Source organism: Dermacentor andersoni, chromosome 5, assembly GCF_023375885.2.
Source record: "Dermacentor andersoni chromosome 5, qqDerAnde1_hic_scaffold, whole genome shotgun sequence".
In the NCBI taxonomy this organism is placed as follows: domain Eukaryota; kingdom Metazoa; phylum Arthropoda; class Arachnida; order Ixodida; family Ixodidae; genus Dermacentor; species Dermacentor andersoni.
This window is the reverse complement of record NC_092818.1, coordinates 133,267,495-133,287,162: the sequence shown is the minus strand read 5'-3', so window position 1 is coordinate 133,287,162 and position 19,668 is coordinate 133,267,495. Positions and strand designations below refer to the sequence as shown.

The 19,668-nt window shown below is 43.8% G+C and overlaps 1 long non-coding RNA gene across 2 annotated transcripts in view; it reads left to right on the top strand.

The window, feature by feature from the left end:
• LOC126532091 (uncharacterized) overlaps nucleotides 1–19,668 on the top strand; it is a 176,419-nt gene that overhangs the window by 98,518 nt on the left and 58,233 nt on the right. The gene's annotated exons all lie outside the window — the stretch shown is intronic.

Genomic DNA, 19,668 nt, shown 5'->3' with positions numbered 1-19,668 from the left:
CGCCTCATAATGAGATCCTGGCTTTGGCACGTAAAACCCCTTACTTATTTGTATTATTACATTGTACTACTTATTACTTACTTATTGTATTATTTGTATTATTATGTTTACGGAAGAATGACTTATGTGACCGAATGTGGCCGCGTACCGCTGTGACTCCCTTCTTCTCTCAGCCTTTCATTCTCATAACTCCTTTCCTACATATATAGGGTAAATCAAGTTAAATTGGATCTCTCATTAAGATCTGCATCTTTCATTTCACTCTTCTCTGGTCAACCTCCCTGCCATTGCTTCTCTGTTACTCTATGTTTTGTATTTACTTATTGCTCGACACAATCAAACAACTCGGTTGCTGTTACATTGCTTTGGTTGAGTAGTTTTTACGCCTATTGACTGTGCTTTGTTGTGATGTTGGATCTTCCATCGCTTTTCGATCGTTGAATCGTGGATGTTGAAGAATGTCGTTTGCCTACTCACCGACACTAAAGTCCGGGCTTTCACAGACGGACGCCATGTTGGCGCACGCTGCACCCAGAAACATCGGCAGCAGTTGCGTACGATTTGTGCTGAGGAGCAGGATCTTGTCTCCAGCTTCATGGCCCAGTCGCCATAGCGCTGTCCTCACGGCATCCACCTGTTCTGCTACTTCGCAATAGGTGTAGGCTTCGTCGGTTGTACCGTTGATCTGATTAGCGAAGAATATGGGGGGACAGAAAACTTATTCAGACATTGGCGAATGATGCTTTGTTTGCTTCTAAAGACCGAAGTTCTTGGTAAAGTAATCCTTCTTGAAGATACATTTCAAGGGAACCAGCGCTAGGTTGCATTGAACAAAAATGCACTATGCATAAACAAGAAAATGTGATGGTTCGAGTGCGTTGCATTCAGTGGATTCCACACTGCGTGATGACCGCATACGGAGCTAAGCTCGAATGAATCACAGCATAAAGTGTTAAGGTCTGACGATGCGTTCCCCTTACTCCATTGCTATTTCAATTCGGCGGATTTACTACGTCAAGTGCACTAAAACAACAAACAACATACTTCAAATAAAAGCGCCCCGGCCTATGTTGTACAGGTGCTGCAACAATCACATTGCGAATTTGTTGTCCATGAACCAAGTTGTGCGTATGTTCCCTGGAACAAGGTGCAGTCCTAGAATTATCGGGTGTATTGATATCACTCGATATGTTTTTGAAGATGATCTGGTATTGAAATTCACCCGTAGCGGCGGTCCAGTGGCTACGGTGTTCTGCTTCATTCTCGCGCGTGCGTTGTAGCACATCTGCGATAACTTCTCAGTGCAGCTAACTGGTTGTAACAATCCAGTCTGAGGTCGGTAGTGTTAACAAGCCTCAAACTGAAGAAGTCGGAAGCATCATGCTCTCGGCTACGCCATTCAGCTTTTAGAGAAAATATGAATTGGCTTGACCCTAAATTGACCAACGTATATCTGCTAAGCTGTTTTGATACTTCTATAGCTTTCTTGATGTGATGGACAGAATTCTTACCTTAGTCGTGGATAGCTAAGCAAACCAACTACATATAATTAATTACTTGACTCCTAATTATGGTAACTAAAATGACTTTTCATTTTTTGTATTAGCGCTCTCTCCAGGGCGGTTATAATAGTGAACAAATTCTGTTTTCTTTTTCATTTGAAACTGCTGTTAGAGCATTACATGGTGAAAGAACCTGTTCGACGACAGTGCTTTAGCTAACCGTAGAGTAAATGGACTTATGCTTTTCGTTGACCTGAATAAACGTGTATATACGTGGAACGAATTTCCTTCAAAGCACTGGAACCTTTGCGCAATGAGAATGATGTGTTTCCTGCATTTTTATTTAAATAGGTGAAACGGAGTTGAGTCCGAGCTAATGCTTGATGTTAGCGAAGTTATTCATTGGCACGAGCAAACACAGGCGTGTATAAATAACGTCTCAAATTCACGCAGATGTGCAATTTATTCTTAGCATGGGTTGCCACGGGGTATAAAGTGTGATTTAAGTCTTTACATAAGCACGGAGGCCCATTTTGTCCAGTTACTGCAAGATCGACTGATTAATTATGTTTTAGATCAGACATCGGTAATAGTATCCAGGCTGGTCTGTACGCAACCCAATAATAGCTATGTACTTCTTGAGGGACAGTGAATGTGCCACAGAATATCCAAAAGGCTTTTGATAGCAAGTTATAGACGGCAGTAACGCTTGCATACGCAGCCGTGAACTATTGTAGAGAACTGAAACGCGGAACGCAATGATAAAAAGTATAGACCACCTCTGACAAAATAAAGCACGACAGTATGACTTCGCAAGGCGATTTGTCCAGAAGAGAAAGATGTGCAAGATATATACTAAGCCTATATGACAAAATCGGTCCGGAAAGGCCCGAACTGGCGATAGTTGAGACAAAATAACGCGTTCTTGTTCAATATAACTTGTTAGAATTTAATTACCTTACAAAAGTACAATTGCGTATGTCAACTTGGAGGCGTTCAGACTTATAAGAATCTCTCGTCCAAGGTAAAATTGTGAAAGGTACTACTGAAGTATATTTCAGCAATGCGCAGTTCCACATGTAAACGTTGGTCATTAGTTTTCTCACCAGTTTTGAGCTTGCGTGGCGCCTGAGATGCTGGACCATGTACTCGCCAAAGTTCATTCGGGTGTCGAGCGGGTGTTCGGCCGGATCGACGCAGCTCTTGAGTGGGGAGGCCATCTTTGCAAGTATGTTGAGCTTAGCATGCGCGGTGACCAGTAGTTGACAAGTGAACGCACGCAACGTATCTGCGCTTTTGTGTCGATTGACAAAACACACACAGAGACAAAACCCTCCCTTACTGTCACCTCCCTGCGTTTTGATCCCGAGGACTAGTCATATTATTCACGGTGCAAGTACAAAATGAGCCTTACCTTAGTTGCCATTCAGCCCGCCAAGGAATATTGCTAATGGCATGTTTGGCGGCAGTAGTGGGTTAGTGAAACTCTTCGTGAAATCCGTTTATGGAAGTACAGCAGGATTAACAGGAATATTTCATTGGTTCATGTTATACTGGGTAGTTCACGTAACTTAGCCAATGTTTAAAGAATACGCAATAGGTGGATGTGACCGATGGTATATTGCTATGGAACAGTATTTCCAATGACGAAGAGGCGAGCAGTGAGAAGACGACGACGACGATTGGAGGCTAGTGCGGGCTGTTGCCTCTTGGCCAAGTGCGGCTTATTTCCCTGTAAATATACTTGTATATAGCTTTTCGTCTGCGTCTTCCTACGCAACAATATTATTCGCAATAGTTGTCACTAATTCGATGTATATTTCCACTGCCAATATTTGTCTAACTATAGGATATTTTTGTTCGTCAAATATGTAAATGCTTGTTCCATGGCATATTAAGTTTTATTTTCTAGCTCTTTACTAATCCGCCACAGTGGATTAGCGGCTTTGGTGTTGCGCTGCAAAGCATAAGGTCGCGGGATCAAGCTCCGGCCATAGCGGCCGCATTTCTATGTGGGCGAAATGCAAAAACGCCCGTGTCCAGTGCTTTGGAGGCACGATAAAGGTCCCCTGGTGGTCACAATAATTCTGGAGTCCCTCACTACAGCTTGCCTCGACATCAAATCGTTGTTTTGGCACGTAAAACCCCAGATTTCAAAACGCAGTTGAAAAGCTTCGAGCGGGTTCCCGAACACCTAACGAAGTTTTTTGCGCAATGATTGAAGCTGTTTTCAGTGAAATTGCTTCCGTGTTAACTTTTATGCCGCACTTACTTTTATAGGCTCCGGAGAACGTGAGCCAGATATAAAAAGTACTGACACTACGGCGCTGTTGCGCACGTAGATTGCAGCGCTGGTAATTGCCTTTCCAATGGGCGAAGCTCACATGCTAGTGGAAGACTTCGGCCGACCCCGGCATCAAGTGTGTGTCAGGTATAGTCACGTCAGCGTGTTCATTCGAAAGACGGAAGGCCACCTTGGTCAAGAATTAAAAGCGAAAGTTAGGCGCTAAAGCCACTGGATACATTTGTGGTCGGTTTTAAGATGCGATAGCATTTATTTGGGTACCTCGTGGGCAAAATGTCGTCGTCTCGCACAACGCTACTCTGGTCTCGTATTATTAAACGAAGGAGTGCAAGGAGTAGCAAAACAAAATATGGGATTTTACATGCCAGAATGACAGTGTGATTATGAGGCATGCCACAATGGGGTACAAATTATTAATTTTGACCACCTGGGGTTCTTTACCGAGCACCTAAATCTGAGTCGCGGGATCGAATCCCGGCCACGGCGGCCGCACTTCGATGGGGGCGAAATGCGAAAACACCCGTAAACTTAGATTTACGTGCACGTTAAAGAACCCCAGGTGGTCCAAATTTTCGGAGTCCCCCAATACCGCGTACCTCATAATCAGATCGTGGATTTGGCTCGTAAGAAGCTCGTAATATATATGTCGCATGTACATATATAGTGGCACCTGCGTGTAGTTATAACGCCGTCCGAGGAGTTCAAGCGTAGCGCTGTCTGTGCCTTGCTATCGCTTTCAATGCTTCGACCCTTTGGACGCAACTGTCTAGAAATATTTTCTTGCTGCTGGACACGGACGTTGTTTGTTGCAAGCGCACTTTAGGGCTCTGTGTTCCAGATGCACGAATGAGTAGGTACACAATGCTCATATCTGGCGTGCTTTCGTCAGGCGACTGGAAAGAAGTGCCTCCTCAGACATAATCCCGTGGACGTAACATGTCTGAACGACATATACGGGCTGGTTCAGCTAACTTGCGCTAAGACTTGGAAAGGTCATCTGTGTACTGCACAAATACAACTAACGCATTTATGTGCACTGCCCTATTGAGCTGCTCAAGGCATTCTTACCCCGACCGTACGCCATTAAGTAACATAAGCTTATATATTATAGCGCAGCTCTTAGGCGCTCGTTCTTGCGGCGAGCATCGGCGTAACCCAGCGAACGGGCACAGGAAGGATGAAAAAGCGAACGCGGAGAGCAGGTGGAGATGAAAGACGGCGATAAAGAAGAGAGCATGAGAAGGAAAGCGGAGGTGGAGGGCGCAGTGGAACCCTGATCCGGAATGCTTATGAGCAAGGCATGGTGAAAGCAGGGAAAGAAAAGCGTAGTGCGGTGGCAAGACGAGTTCTTCAGCGACGATGCCTACGAGATAGCGACGGAGTGGCGTGCGTGGTCTGTATGGAAAGAAAGCACTGCATGAGCGGAGGTCTGCTTGCGGCGTCTGCTGTGCGTTTGGCCCACGCGTCACCCACGCACTGCCTCTCGCTATCTCCCTATTAGCGAGGCAGTCACATTTGAAACAGAACAGCGTGGTTTTCACGGGGACAAGCAGGGAGAAACGACACGGACGAGCGCTGACTTGCAACTGAAGTTTATTGCTTGGAACGAATAATAATAACAGCTCCAACCAACACAAGGAAGAAAAAAAACCATGCATATATTCAGAATCAATCATACACGTTGCACTGAACAGGGGAAATAACTGTAATCATCATATCCCCCCCGCTAAAGATGCTAGTTCTTTGGACCTAATGGATAAGGAGTGGCTACTGACGCATACGTCTTTTGACCAGGCGATGTGCGCTGTTTCGATGATTTCACGGGTTAGTTTGTTGCTATGTTTACTTAAAATTTGTGTTCTAGCGAAGTCAGCGTGGTAGGCGCTGGTGTCACAGTTCTACAGTGGATTCCCAGATGCCCTTTTACTGTATTATGCACAATGTTGTTGTGCTCCTTCAGGCGTTCATTAAGGCATCTCCCAGTTTGACCGACATAAAGCCTGCCACAAAAATCTGTAGCCGTTTTTCTTAAGATTTTAAATTCGCTCACGTTAGACCATCCGTACCAGGTGAAGAATTCGCTGGATGTAATCCAGTTTTAGAAACTAACAAGAACAATGGACTGAGGGCCTGTTCTTTTGACGTCAAGGACTTTTATTATTCACTACCGCATAATGAGCTTTTCTCGACCATAGAGGAATGTATTGACCAACAAGGATCAATTGAATTCTAAAACAAGGCCGCCGTATCCGCCGGCGGCTTTCTAGAACTACTTCAAGTGTACCTAAGTTCTACATTCATTTCCTGGGAAGGCGAGTTTTACCTGCAAAAACGGGGAGTCTGCATATGCTCATGCATAGCCCCCGTGCTTAGTGACTTGTTATTAGCGGAAAAGGGTAGAATACTCCAAGATAAATTGAAAGGGTCAAAGGTTTTACAGTGTTTTCGCTATGTAGACGACTTTCTTGTTCTTAGAGACACAAGTGTGGAAAAATTTGACGCATTCTTTACGCAGATCAAAGACACCTTTGTTCAGTGCCTTCATCCGCTCATATTAACTACTGAAGTGCCAGAAAACGAAGTTATCAGATTTTTGAATATCAAACTCAGATTAATGCAACATCACACGTGTTGGTCTTATACGAACCACGAAGCAATAAGCCATTGCTACCTTTTACGTCTTCTCATTCTAAGCTGGTTAAACGAGCAGTGGCTAAATCATGCCATCATAACGCGCTTAACAAATCATGCACGCGCTCCATGCAAGATAGCTTCAATCATCAAACAGATCGTCTGGTAAAGGCTGGTTATACCAAGCAGTTGCTAGTGTCAGTGTCAGAAACTATCCTCAGTAGTTTGAGCAAAAACAGAAAAGAACAAAGGATAGATTCGACGACAGGAAAGGAAAAAGTAATAACCACTCTAGTGCCTTATATTCATCATGTCTCCCATAGAATAAAAAAGATAGCTAACAGAGGATGTGTCAAAGTAGTTTTCTCGGCGCCGGATAAGCTTGGGAAGATGTGCAAAATGGTTAATAATGACTTCGTTCCAAGAGAGTGCAACATCAAACAAGAAAATCCATTCGTCTCTTGTGAAGAGGGAGTTGTCTACGCCACTCCGTTGTCATGTGGCAGTCTTTCTGTATGTCGGTCAAACGGGGAGATGCCTTAATGAACGCCTCAAGGAGCACAACAACAATGTGCATAACACAGTAAAAGGGCGTCAGGGCATCCACTGTAGAGACTGCGACACCAGGGCCTGCCACACTGACTTCGCTATAACACAAATTTTAAGTAAACATAGCAACCAACTAACCCGTGAAATCATCGAAGCAGCGTACATCACCTGGTCAAAAGACGCATGCGTCAGTAGCGCCTCCTTATCCATTACGTCCAAAGAACTAGCATCTTTAGCGGGGGGGGGGGGGGGGGGGATATGATGATTACAGTTATCTCCCCTGTTCAGTGCAGCGTGTATGATTGATTGTGAATATATGTATGTTTTTTTTGTTTCTTCTGTTGGTAGGAGCTGTTATATATTCTTAGTTCGAAGCAATAAACTTCAGTTGCAAGTCAGCGCTCGTCCGTCTTGTTTCTCCCTGCTTGTCCCTGTGAAACCCGCGCTGCTCTGTTTCAAATATGTCTTACCAACTCGCCCAAACGTCTGTTTTAACGAGGCAGTCACGCCACACTTCGCTCCGTTTGCAGCGTGCCACGCGAGACAGATTGTCCGCGCCAGCCAATAAATTGCGAAATGAAAAGACGTATACCCTCAAATTTCGCATTAAGGAGTATTGTAATCGTTAGTGAATTTTTCTCCACCAGTATACTCTAAACGTATCTTGCCTATATATCTAGACTGCTGACCGGCTGATGCTTCTATCAACTTTAAATCCAAGCGCTTTTGGAACGTGCACGTTACGTACGGCTCTCACCGAATGAACCCCTTCGCTTTCTATTAGGATGTGCTCAGTGGTTTTCAGATTTTTCCAGAAAACACCCTGGAAAGGAGTCTGGGCTAAAAACTGAGCAAGCAGCTTTGGCTAGGCCTATAAACCTCTACAAGGCGGCTGCGTACAATCAGCCATGTACGTACACGTTGGAGATAAATGTGCGCGTTGCCTCTCTTTTCCCATGTAAGGGGCTACGAATGTGCTTCGGCTGTCTGCATTCTTTGACAGTCGTCGATGATTAATTCTGCTTAAGTCCTTTTTAGTCTTCAGTTCAATTGTACTTTCGATATCGGCGGCGTTGGTGTTGCTAGCTATTACGTTGTGGGAATCATTCCTTTTTAACGCAAATATTCAACGGGGAAGCCTTTGAGCTCATCAAGATATAACCAATTTATTTCTTTCCACGGGAAAAAGCTACTTTGTTTTCAGGTGCTTCGTGTGCCAAATAAAGAAATAATAGAACGAAAGACAGTGCGCGAGATCTAAAAGCGTGTCACGTGACTAGACGCTTGCGTGACGCGTCAATTATGCCATCTTCCAGGCGTCAGGTGCAATGCTTGTGCTGGGGCACTGAGACCGAACGCATGAATAGGCCGCAAACAGCAAATATGATAGAGAGTAGATAGCCGTGACCGTCCTTTCAGATGCGCTTCCCCGTGCCGCAAAATATCATCCCCATTTATTCAGTCTGCCGAAAGCAACAATACCGACAGTACTTGAATAATTGTACAGCGTTATTTTTCCATATATCACATGGACTGCCTTTCTGCCATCACTTTTTTGGCAAAAGAGGAAGGCAACTTGAGCGTCTTGGAGCGATCTCCGTGGCTTACAGTCTATTCATGCACCATGTCTGCATGAAGCATCGAGCTCTCGTTCGAAGCATGTTTGGAGGCAATAATGTCCCGGCTCCCAAGTGCATTGCCACTTGATACTTTTTCGCATGTTGGACACTTTCTACTGGAGCTGAGAAATATTTACAGTGCAGTCATCTTCACGGAAGACGCCCGTATCCCGTGCATTGGGGGCACGTTAAAGATCCCAGGTGGTCGATATTTCTGGAGTCCCCTACTACGGCGTGCCTCATAATAATATCGTAGTTCTGGCACATAAAATCCGAGAATTTAATTATTTTAATTTAATATCTATGGAAGAAGATAATTTAGAGATTTCTCAACAAGATTTTCTACTTCTACATTGAAGGTATTACTTTTTGATCAATAATTTAGTTTGTTAACTGATCTCTGTAAACAATGATGTAAGCTGAAAGTTAAACAAAATACCCAGAGTTGCCCAAAAGTGAACAATACATAGTTGGTTGCCTTCCCGTGGCACTCGCCTGATTTATTTAGTTATTCTAACCTAGTTGGCCAGTACACGCGGTGTACGAACATACATGAAGCGCTTATATAAATTATGAACTTTCTTGCGATTTAGTTATGCGCACTTGAGTTCCCTCCGTCATTCCTTGCTCGTATGTCACTAGAGCGAAGCCACCTTCCCGCGAAAATTGTTTCTATAAGTGATTGCTATTTCTGTGACATCTCAGCCAACATTACTTTGACAAGAGTAATATTATTTACTGATACGTCACATAGTATTCTGTTTAATAGCTCTTGTTGAGATACTAAATGAGAGAGAGAAATGCAGGGAGGCTTAATAGGTAGGCAGGGAGGCCTGATAGACATTGTGCACTTTACTACCCTACATGTGCAGAGGTGCAGTGAAATAGACAACGAAGACAGAAGTTCAGGTCAATCACGTGCACCAAATTCGTACCAAAGTACCCAGTATATGTATCTCAGCTTTTGTTCCTGATTGGTTTGTTGCTTTCCTTCTCGCAATCCTTGCTCTCTAGCGCCTTGAGAAAGGCCCTGAAGTTACAAAGGAGTAGTAAATAGATAAATGAATAAATATTTCAATCAAATATTTAGGCTTATGTTGCACTGTAGACCAGAAGAACAGGCATTTTTCGTACAGCGCAGTGGTGAACGCCACCATGATTGTTAAATGCCTTCGCGAAATATATACCTTTGCTAGAACATATAATTGAATTTGCCATTGCATTGCTTTGTTACTTTTTCTGCATCACTAATTTTCAAAGAGAAATGTAAGAATAGATGGAAGAACTGATTATGAAATTTGGAAACATTAAATAAAGACAGACAGCCAATTACAGCAGTGAATATCAACGACGAGGCACAAAATGGTACTTAACGTTTTAATATATGTGCTGCGCATTAATCTCATGTAATAGGGGGGGGAGCGGTTTTTGCTTGTCCAATCACCTTTGAGAAGGCTGAAAAATACTCACTTGTTTAAGTTGTTTTCTACGCTTGTGGAACAATACTCGCACAGCAGTAGAAACTGCAACTGGCACAGAGCAAACGCTTCAGGACTTGTTACGCAGCAACTGCTATATAGGTCATCACGGCGTCACACCCGTACTCATAAAAACAACCTTGCGACAAACCCCGCACCCAGATATAGCAGCTAGTTTTTGACTGGGGCTGAGCACTTCGCTTTACTAACGTGTCATTGTCCCAGTTTTGTCAACCACACCATTTGAGGTTTCTTTTCACGTGTTTCGACCTTTTCACTTAAGATGTTATTGTTTCTAATATGGATCTCAGCTTTCGTTCCTGTTGCTTTCCTTCTCGCAATCCTTGCTCTCTAGCGCCTTGAAAAAGGTCCTGAAGTTACAAAGGAGTAAATAAATAAATAGATAAATAAATATTTCAAGCAAATATTAAGGCTTATGTAGCACTGTAGACCATAGGAACAGGGATTTTTCGTACAGCGTAGCGGCGAACGCCACCACGATGGTTAAATGCCTTCGCGAAATATATACCTTTGCTAGAACAGGCCGTCGAATTTGTAGATCACCCGCCGCGGTTGCTCAGTGGCTATGGTGTTGGGCTGCTGAGCACGAGGTCGCGGGATCGAATCCCGGCCACGGCGGCCACATTTCGATGGGGGCGAAATGCGAAAACACCCGTGTACTTAGATTTAGGTGCACGTTAAAGAACCCCAGGTGGTCGAAATTTCCGGAGTCCTCCACTACGGCGTGCCTCATAATCAGAAAGTGGTTTTGGCACGTAAAACCCCATATATTATTATTATTATTATTATTATTATTATTCGAATTTGCAGATCGCATTGCTTCGTTACTTATTCTGAATCACTAATTTTCAAAGAGAAATGTAATAACAGACGGAAGAACTGATTATGAGATTTGGAAACATGAAATAAGAACTAACAGGTAAATACAGCAATGAATATCAACGACGAGGCACAAAATGATAGTTAACGTTTTACTATATGTGCTGCGCATTACTCTCATGCAACAAGGGGCGGGGGGGGGGGGAGCGGGTGTTGCGTCGTTTTTTAGTGTTACAGTTAGTCCGACAGGAATAATTTCAGATTTACATCAAGTAATTTGCAGCCCCATGAACGCGATCATGATGCAACGATGGGCGCAGTTGCTGGAAAGTGTTGACAACGGCTTCTATAATAATGATAAGAAAAATAAGGCAAAATCAGGGCAAGTGTTATTTCCAAACCCCATAAAAAATAAGTCAATAACTCACACTTAGGCCTGTCAATTAAGCATCAAAAAAGAGAGAAACAATGCTAACAGGGCACTCGGTATTATTACACGCAAAGTTTTTTGCTTGTCCAATCACCTTTGAGAAGGCTGAAAAATACTCACTTGTGTAAGTTTTTTTCTACGCTTGTGGAACAATACTCGCACAGCAGTAGAAACTGCAACTGGCACAGAGCAAACGCTTCAGGACTTGTTACGCAGCAACTGCTATATAGGTCATTACGGCGTCACGCCACGTGTAGATCACACCCGTACTCATAAAAAACAACCTTGCGACAAACCCCGCACCCAGATATAACAGCTAGTTTTTGACTGCAATTAAAAAAAAGAAGCATGGTATCCCCATCATGTTTCAAGCTTGGGGCTAGAGGCGCCGACTACGGGGGGGGGGGGGGGGTGGAGGGCTGAGCACTTCTCTTAACTAACGTGTCATTGCCCCAGTTTTGTCAACCACACCATTTGAGGTTTCTTTTCACGTGCTTCGACACTTTTCACTTAAAATTTTATTGTGGCTAATATCTCACTGCATCATTGTCGGCGCGGATGGGCATGGACTTTAATTCATACTTTGCTTTATTTCTGCAAATCCTGACAATAGGAGAACAAGCGTTGTTCAACGTTGTTTAAATTTCCACTGTAAACACCCTACACATGCACACCATATTTAACTATATACACGGGACAAAGTTTATTATATATATAAAGAGAAGGAGGTGGCCAATTACCAATTATTTCTAAAGGTATGGGTACCTTATGCCTAGAGAAATAATATGTTGCTCTATGTTCTTGTACTTCTTTGTATGTTCCTGTACTTTTTTGACCTTGAAAAACAAAACAAAAAGCTATTGACTTTAGTGTCCCTTTCGGCAGTCTTTTATGAACGGCGCGTGAAATGTATGTGAATGATATGTGTCCCAGTATCGCTTCTCTTTACACTAAGCAAAGCTAACGACTCAATAAAAATATTTCTAATAATTTACAACATTTATTAGTGATGAGACATCGTCACTTGCATGCAGATGCCATAAATATATACAGGGTGTCCCAATTAACTATCACGCACCTAGATAAAAAAACAATGTGTTACTCAAAGAAAACCTAGTGCATATTGTTTCCAGTACCCTTGGGTAGCTGCCAGTAACACCTTTGTTGATGAGATTTAATTATGTAACTGTAAATAATCATCTAACTCGAGACGTATTCTATCATAATTATCAGTGTCAATGAGCATTTGTAAGCACAGCCAAGGGACATCTAACGGTGGCATTTTCAGCGACGTACTAGTTGCGTACTAAGTTTTTCCGACCGATAAATAAACCCTGCGAAATATGGCGAATACCACGTGACTGCGCTCCCACCCGCATCATAAAGCAGCGCCCTCAAACAGGCTCCTTCTGAGTTAGCCAATACGAAATGAAGGAAATAAAGAAAATAATCACCATCCAAGCACCCCGTACCGATAGTTAACCAACGAAGCTAAAACGTGAGGCCCCGGTGTTTATCACTGGGTTAATCCTGACGGCTCATTAAACGACGGCTTGGTAGACTGCCGGATCCTCGGCACGCATTTGCTGCTTGCGCTCGGCTGAACGAGCCTGTTCTTGTGCCCGTGCTGCAGCATCGGGACGGCGTAGACGAGCTCGTTCCCGGTTCTGCTCGCGGTGTTGCTGATCGAAAGCTGCCTGCTACTCGGGAGTACGTATGATGCGTGGCCTACCCATTTTGGAGCCGGTGAGAAACTGCTGCGCGCCCATTCGGCCTTGAAGGAGAGCAACGACGTAACTACATTGGTTGCATTGGCTACATCATTGGTTACATTTATCGCTCCCCATCTTCATCTATTCCTGATTTCTTGCACAACCTTTCCACAATTCTTCATAGAGTTTCAGATGAAAATAAACACAATTTAATAGTTGGTGACATTAACACCAATTTACTGGATACTGATAATAGTTCAGTAATATCATATAACGATTGTTTTGTAGGATTCGGGCTTGACTCTTTAATTACTTCTCCTACTAGATTTTCCGCTTCTGGAACTAATACTCTTCTTGATCACGCCTTAAGCAATATCACACCATCTCCAAGTGCGGGTGTCATTGACATGTCTATCACAGATCATCTTCCCATTTTCGTTACCTTTGTTACAGAAAAACCTTACTGCGACACTAGTTACTTCACATCCAGGTTCGACCGGGATAACTTTGTTAATACAATAAATAGTACCAACTGGTCATCAATTAGTACTCTATGTGATCCTGAAGTGGCACTCGAAAAGTTCTGCTCATTATTTTTGAAAGCTGCGTTCGCTAGCACTACAACTGTCAAATGCAAAAAAAAAAGTTTATATTTCCACGTAATCCCTGCACAACAAAAGGTTTGTTAACCAGCATGCGTAAAAAAGATGATCTTTACAGGAAGGCTAAGAAATAGCCGTTCAATGTGAATCTAGCACATCGCTATAAAAAATACAGTACCATGTTGAACAACCTACTCAAAAAATCAAAACGGCTTTATTATGAGAAAGAATTCTGCAAAGCTAAAAATAATCCTAAGAAACAATGGCAACTTTTCAACGACTTTTTTAATGCACCCCAGGCTAGTAGAACCATTGATAAAATAACTTATAAACATGACACTTGCACTGCATCGTCTTGCATAGCTAACTCATTCAGTGATTACTTCCATGAAGTGCACAGCAATAGCCCGATAGCCTCTTCCTATCCATGTAACCGTTGCAATTATACATTTTCTTTTTCCCGTCACAGCCGATGAGGTCTGTTCTGCTATATTAAATCGAAAAAACACTTGCCCAGGTCTAGATAATGTCTCTGCCTATCAATTAAAACTTGTTGCCCTTTGCATTGCGGAAACAATAAGCAGCATAATTAATCTAATTTTTAAATGCGGTACCTTTCCTAGTTCGCTTAAAAAGGTAAAAGTAATTCCTGTCTTTAAAAAAGGTGATAAATCACTGGTGTCTAATTACCGCCCAATCTCTATTTTGTCCTCCACTAGTAAACTCATCGAGAAATTATTTCCGAAACGCATAAACAGTTACCTAACAAAGTTTAGGTTGTTGAAATCTGGCCAATTTGGTTTCCGTCCTGGCAGTTCGACGAGCTTAGCTCTTATTGCATTAACCGAATACATAAGGTGTTCTATTGACAGTGGTAAATTTGTTGGCTTAGTATTTTTAGATTTTACTAAAGCTTTTGACACTGTGAATTACGCCATTTTATTTGCCAAACTAGAATCTTTAGGTATAACAGGTACAGCTTTAACTTTTCTTAAAGATTACTTACATGACCGGGAGCTGACAGTCTGTGTAGGGGGCGCTTATTCCGAGTCGAAAGTTGTTAATCAAGGGGTACCGCAGGGCTCAATACTGGGACCTTTGTTGTTTTGCATTTACATTATCGACTTACCCGATGTTCTTGACCTTTCTAATGCCATATTATATGCTGATGATACCACTATTTCCATGTCTGGTAACTCTTTAGCAACCTTACTCCTTAAACTGAACGATGAACTAGCGAAAGTTGTGGAATGGTGTCAGTTAAATAATTTAATTTTAAACCCTCTCAAAACTCAGTTCATGTTATTTAATACAAAGCTGAAGATCGTGCCGTTTTTCCTCCGAGTAACTCTCGACAGTCACTTTATTGTTGCAGCGGACTCTGTTTTGTTCCTTGGCATAAAATTAGATTCTCACTTGAAATTTACTAATCATATTGCGTTTGTTAAACAGAAAACAGCTTTCGGCATAAGAGCTTTCATAAAATCACGTGCATTCTTTTCAGAACACGCATTATTATCTTTATATTTTGCGTTCATTCATAGTCAAATCACCTATGGTATTGCTTCCTGGGGAAATAGGTATAACTGCCACATCTCGTCTATTCAACACATACAGAACCAGGCTATTCGCATAATCACCAACAGTTCCTTTTTCTCAAATGCTCTCCCACTACTCCAGGCAAGCTTTATACTACCTGTATCTGGCTTGTTTAAGTATTATCCAAGTATTTTCTTTCTTAAATTATTTAACAAACAGCTCCCTTACGAATTTATGGACTACAAATTACTCACTAATACCAACCGCACTATGTTTGCCCATAACTACAACCTTTTATTACATAAATGTAACACAAACTATGGGAAAATGGCATCCTCGTTTTCAGCATTAAAAATATGGAATGACCTACCCCATTCACTTAAACTAACGTCATCTTTGAATGTATTCAAACATGAGTTGAGATGCTTTATTTCTTTTTGTAAATAGTTTAATGTACTATAACATGTTCTCTGTGTAATTATGCTTTTTGATATGCGTACTTTTTGCTTGTTTTCTCTTACCAATGTATTTCATTAAGCGCATTCATTTGTTTTCCTTGTACTTTTTTCTATTTTCTGCGTTAATCCAAGTTTTGTACACATCTTTCGTTTTTCTTTTTAGAACCGAGGGTCCCGTTGCAGTCATTGACTTTGGGACCCTCGTCTGCATACTATGTGTTGTTTACTCTTTGTTTTTTGAATGCCGAACAAACTGAACCTGAAACTGAACTACTGGGGCAGGCAATCGCGCGCCTCTTTTTCGCTTTTTTGTGCATTGACATGGAGGGGGGGAGGGTGCGCCGAAGGAGCTTTCGGCGTACAGGCGACAGACGGACGGCAGGACGAGTTGGCTAGCCATCACAGCTTCACTGTAAAACATTGTGTTCGAACTAGTGCCTTCTCTGCCGCGCCTCGGCCGATGTAACACGTCGCGTTTGGTGTTAGTAGGAAACAAGCTGTGATAGCTGTTGTCTTAGCGTATATAAAGTGCACGGATGGTTCTCTTTTTTGCCACAAAGCCTATCACCAAAAAGCGAATCGACAACGTAAGTGCAAAGGTGTAAAGGTGCGTTTAGTTTTGCCTCAGTGGCCATGCCTTTCTCTAATGAGCAGAAGGTAAAAACGATCCTTGCTTTGGGAGCTACAAAGGACAACAAGCGAAAGGCCACGGATATATATCAGTCATGGAAGTGTAGCGGTCGACCAAACGCGTCGACTATAATCATCATCATCAGCAACCTGGTTACGCCCACTGCAGGGCAAAGGCCTCTCCCATACTTCTCCAACTACCCCGGTCATGTACTAATTGTGGCCATGTCGTCCCTGCAAACTTCTTAATCTCATCCGCCCTCCTAACCTTCTACCGCCCCCTGCTACGCTTGCCGTCCTTTCCAGTCCGTAACCCTTAATGACCATCGGTTATCTTCCGTCCTCATTACATGTCCTGCCCATGCCGGTTTCTTTTTCTTGATTTCAACTAAGATGTCATTAACTCGCGTTTGTTCCCTCACCCAGTCTGCTCTTTTCTTATCCCTTAACGTCGCACCCATTATTCGTCTTTCCATAGCTCGTTGCGTCGTCCTTAATTTAAGTAGAACCCTTAATTTAATCAGAAATGCCGAAGCCCTGAGGCAGACCGGCAGCTTCAAGAAACGTCGGCGTAGGACTGAATCTTTGATTCCCAGCCTAAGTACGGATGTTCTAGCATTTATGTCCTCAAACCCTCATGCTATCGTGCGGGACGTGGCCACCCAGGTATCAATTTCCAAATCATCAGTGTGGAGGATTCTAAACGATGGCCTTTCACCACTTCCAATCCAAGCCAACCAATCCAATTCAAATCAATCTTCCAAGCACCAATGCTTGGAAGATAGGGACCTGTAGGATCGTCTAGATTTCTCGGATTGGGTCTTCACAAAAGCTGATTCATTCATTCACAAAACTTTATTAGTGTCCTGAAGCCCGGTCTTTTCAGACCGAGGCGGGCCGCGTCCCGGTCGGCACCGCCAGGCCGAGCCTTATGGTGTCATCGTGGACCCTCTGGACAGCCCGTAGTTGATTTTGATAAGAAGAGCTAGATATCATCTTGTGCCAGTAAAGCCATTTTTCTTCGTGGTCGGCGAAAGTCGCGGGACAGCCCGCCAGCATGTGTCTGATGTCAATGATGCCATCGCAGACGTTACACTCTTTCCTAATTTCTCTTTCGGGGTGAATTTTATTTATGAAATACGGAGTGGGGTACGTCACGGTTTGCAGTAAACGTAGCGTGACTGCCTGAGCCCTGTTCAATCTTACGTGTGGCAGTGGGAATTGCCTACGCCCCAAGTAGTAATATTTAGTGATGTCATTGTAAGTTAGTAAGTGATCTTTATGCTCCCCGGAATGGTAGTGGGCGTCGGTTCGGTTCTGACCGGCACGGCAAGCAAGTCCTCGTGCCAGGTCGTTCGTAACCTCGTTGAGGTTGGGCCGAGTCTCGTCCACTTGTCCCATATGTGCAGCCGATGAGTCACCGTACTTTTTGAGCAACATCATGTGCACAGATGAAGCCAGTATTCACAGAAACGCCCAGGTATATAGACAATGCACACCATTGGAGTGACTATAATGCACACTGGGTAAAGCGAAATCGGCACCAGTACCAGTGGTCATTCGATGTGGGGTGCGGAATTTACGCCGGTGTTAAAATCAGTCCCATCTTCTTCGATCGCACACTGACTGGACAGCATTACGTGGACGAAACCCTTGGAGTGGTGGAAGAGCTTCTCAGCGAAGTCCCACTGTCACGTCTTCCACTCCTGTGGTATCAGCAAGATGGGGCACCAGCACACAGTAGCAGCCGAGCACGATACTGGCTCGATGCAGCTTTCCATGCGCAATAGATTGGAAGGCACGGGCCTGCAAATTGGCAGGCTTGATCAACTTACCTCTCGCCATTCGATTTCTTTCTTTGGGGTTATGGGAAAGATCGTCCTTACATGACGGAGACGGACGTCGGATTAGCTCAAGACACGGTTAACTATTGTCTTCCGTAGAATTCGAGCGTCGGCCATCAAGAAAGCCACTGAAGATGTGATAAAGCGGATTCAGTACTGCGTAGCTGCAGAAGGAGACCTATTCGAACACGTCCTGTAGGCAGCAGCTGGTGTTCAACGGCGCTTACGAATTCGTAGATAATAAGGGCATACTGAAATCTGATGCATTTTTTTTTTTTTGCTGTTTGCGCAAGCGGGAGGCCTGCGCAAAATTAACGCCAGATTGCCGATTCGGCTCATTTAGAATTTGTTATTTACTTTCTTGAACGCATTGGTTTTGCCTTTTCTCAACACGTTGGTCGCTTTCCGGTCTGTTTATTTCGCTTTTATTTGATGCCGTGAACCTGTTTTTGCAATACGCATACACTTTCATGAAAACTAAAACCACCACTTTAATTTGCATTTATTTCAAAGCACATTTCTGGCGCGAAATGTAGCTGTGCACACTCTGTCGATGCGGCGTTAGCAAAGCCGGGATTTTGATACATGCTATGCCTATTACATCGCTTTTCGCGTTTCGTGCGTGGTGAGAACGGCGCTTCGGCCGTCTTTTCAAGGGGATTTGCTATCAGTGTGATCAGTCAGCCTTGAGAGACGGATACTAAGTGTGACATAGAGAGAAAGGAATAGCTGCAAAGCCGCGAAACCTGCTGTTGGTGTTCCTTCCATACCATTATCAAGGGGATGCGCTGTCTCTTCGGGCTTGCGACAGGCAATGCAATTGTTTTCACTCATCTTATTTGAGAGCGCTGCCTTCGGATGCGGGTGGCAGCGCAGTCACGTGGTGCTTTTCACATTTCGTGAGGTTCGTTTGCCAGTCGGAAAGGGAAGGGTAAGGAAGTCGACAAAACAGATCCGTTACTTTGGGAAAAGCATTTGCTCTGAGGGATGAGCCGGTCGGGCTGGGGTCCAGAGGCAGGAACGGCACTGCACCGGGACTGCGCGAGGCTCGCCGTCGCAGAAAGTGGTGTAACATAACCCGGACCAGCGTCGGGACTTTCCTGTGGAGAGCCACAGCTGTGCATTTTCCGTGGGCTTCGCACCTGGGGTTCTTGCTTCGGGTGGCAGAAAACAGCCAACTCTGAACTGGCACGGACCGGGGGAATCCAAATGTCGAATTAAAACCAATGAGCACAATAAACACAATTAGCACGTCGCTGAAAACACAGCAGTTAGAGGTCATTTCGGGGTGCCTGGGGGTGCCTAAAAAATTACCTAATTGACACTTTGATAATTAAGAGAAGCCGAATAGCAGTCTGTGATCCGGTGGCCGCTTCCGTCGTGACCGCCGTGCAGCCGTGAGGAAACCCGAGCCGTGCACGTAGTAGTGTGCCCGAAGCAGGCGCCATGCGGGGATGAATGCTGCCTCCACGGTCGACACACCATAGCACTGGCCTTCCGTCAGGCAAATCCCAGGGCACAAACATACC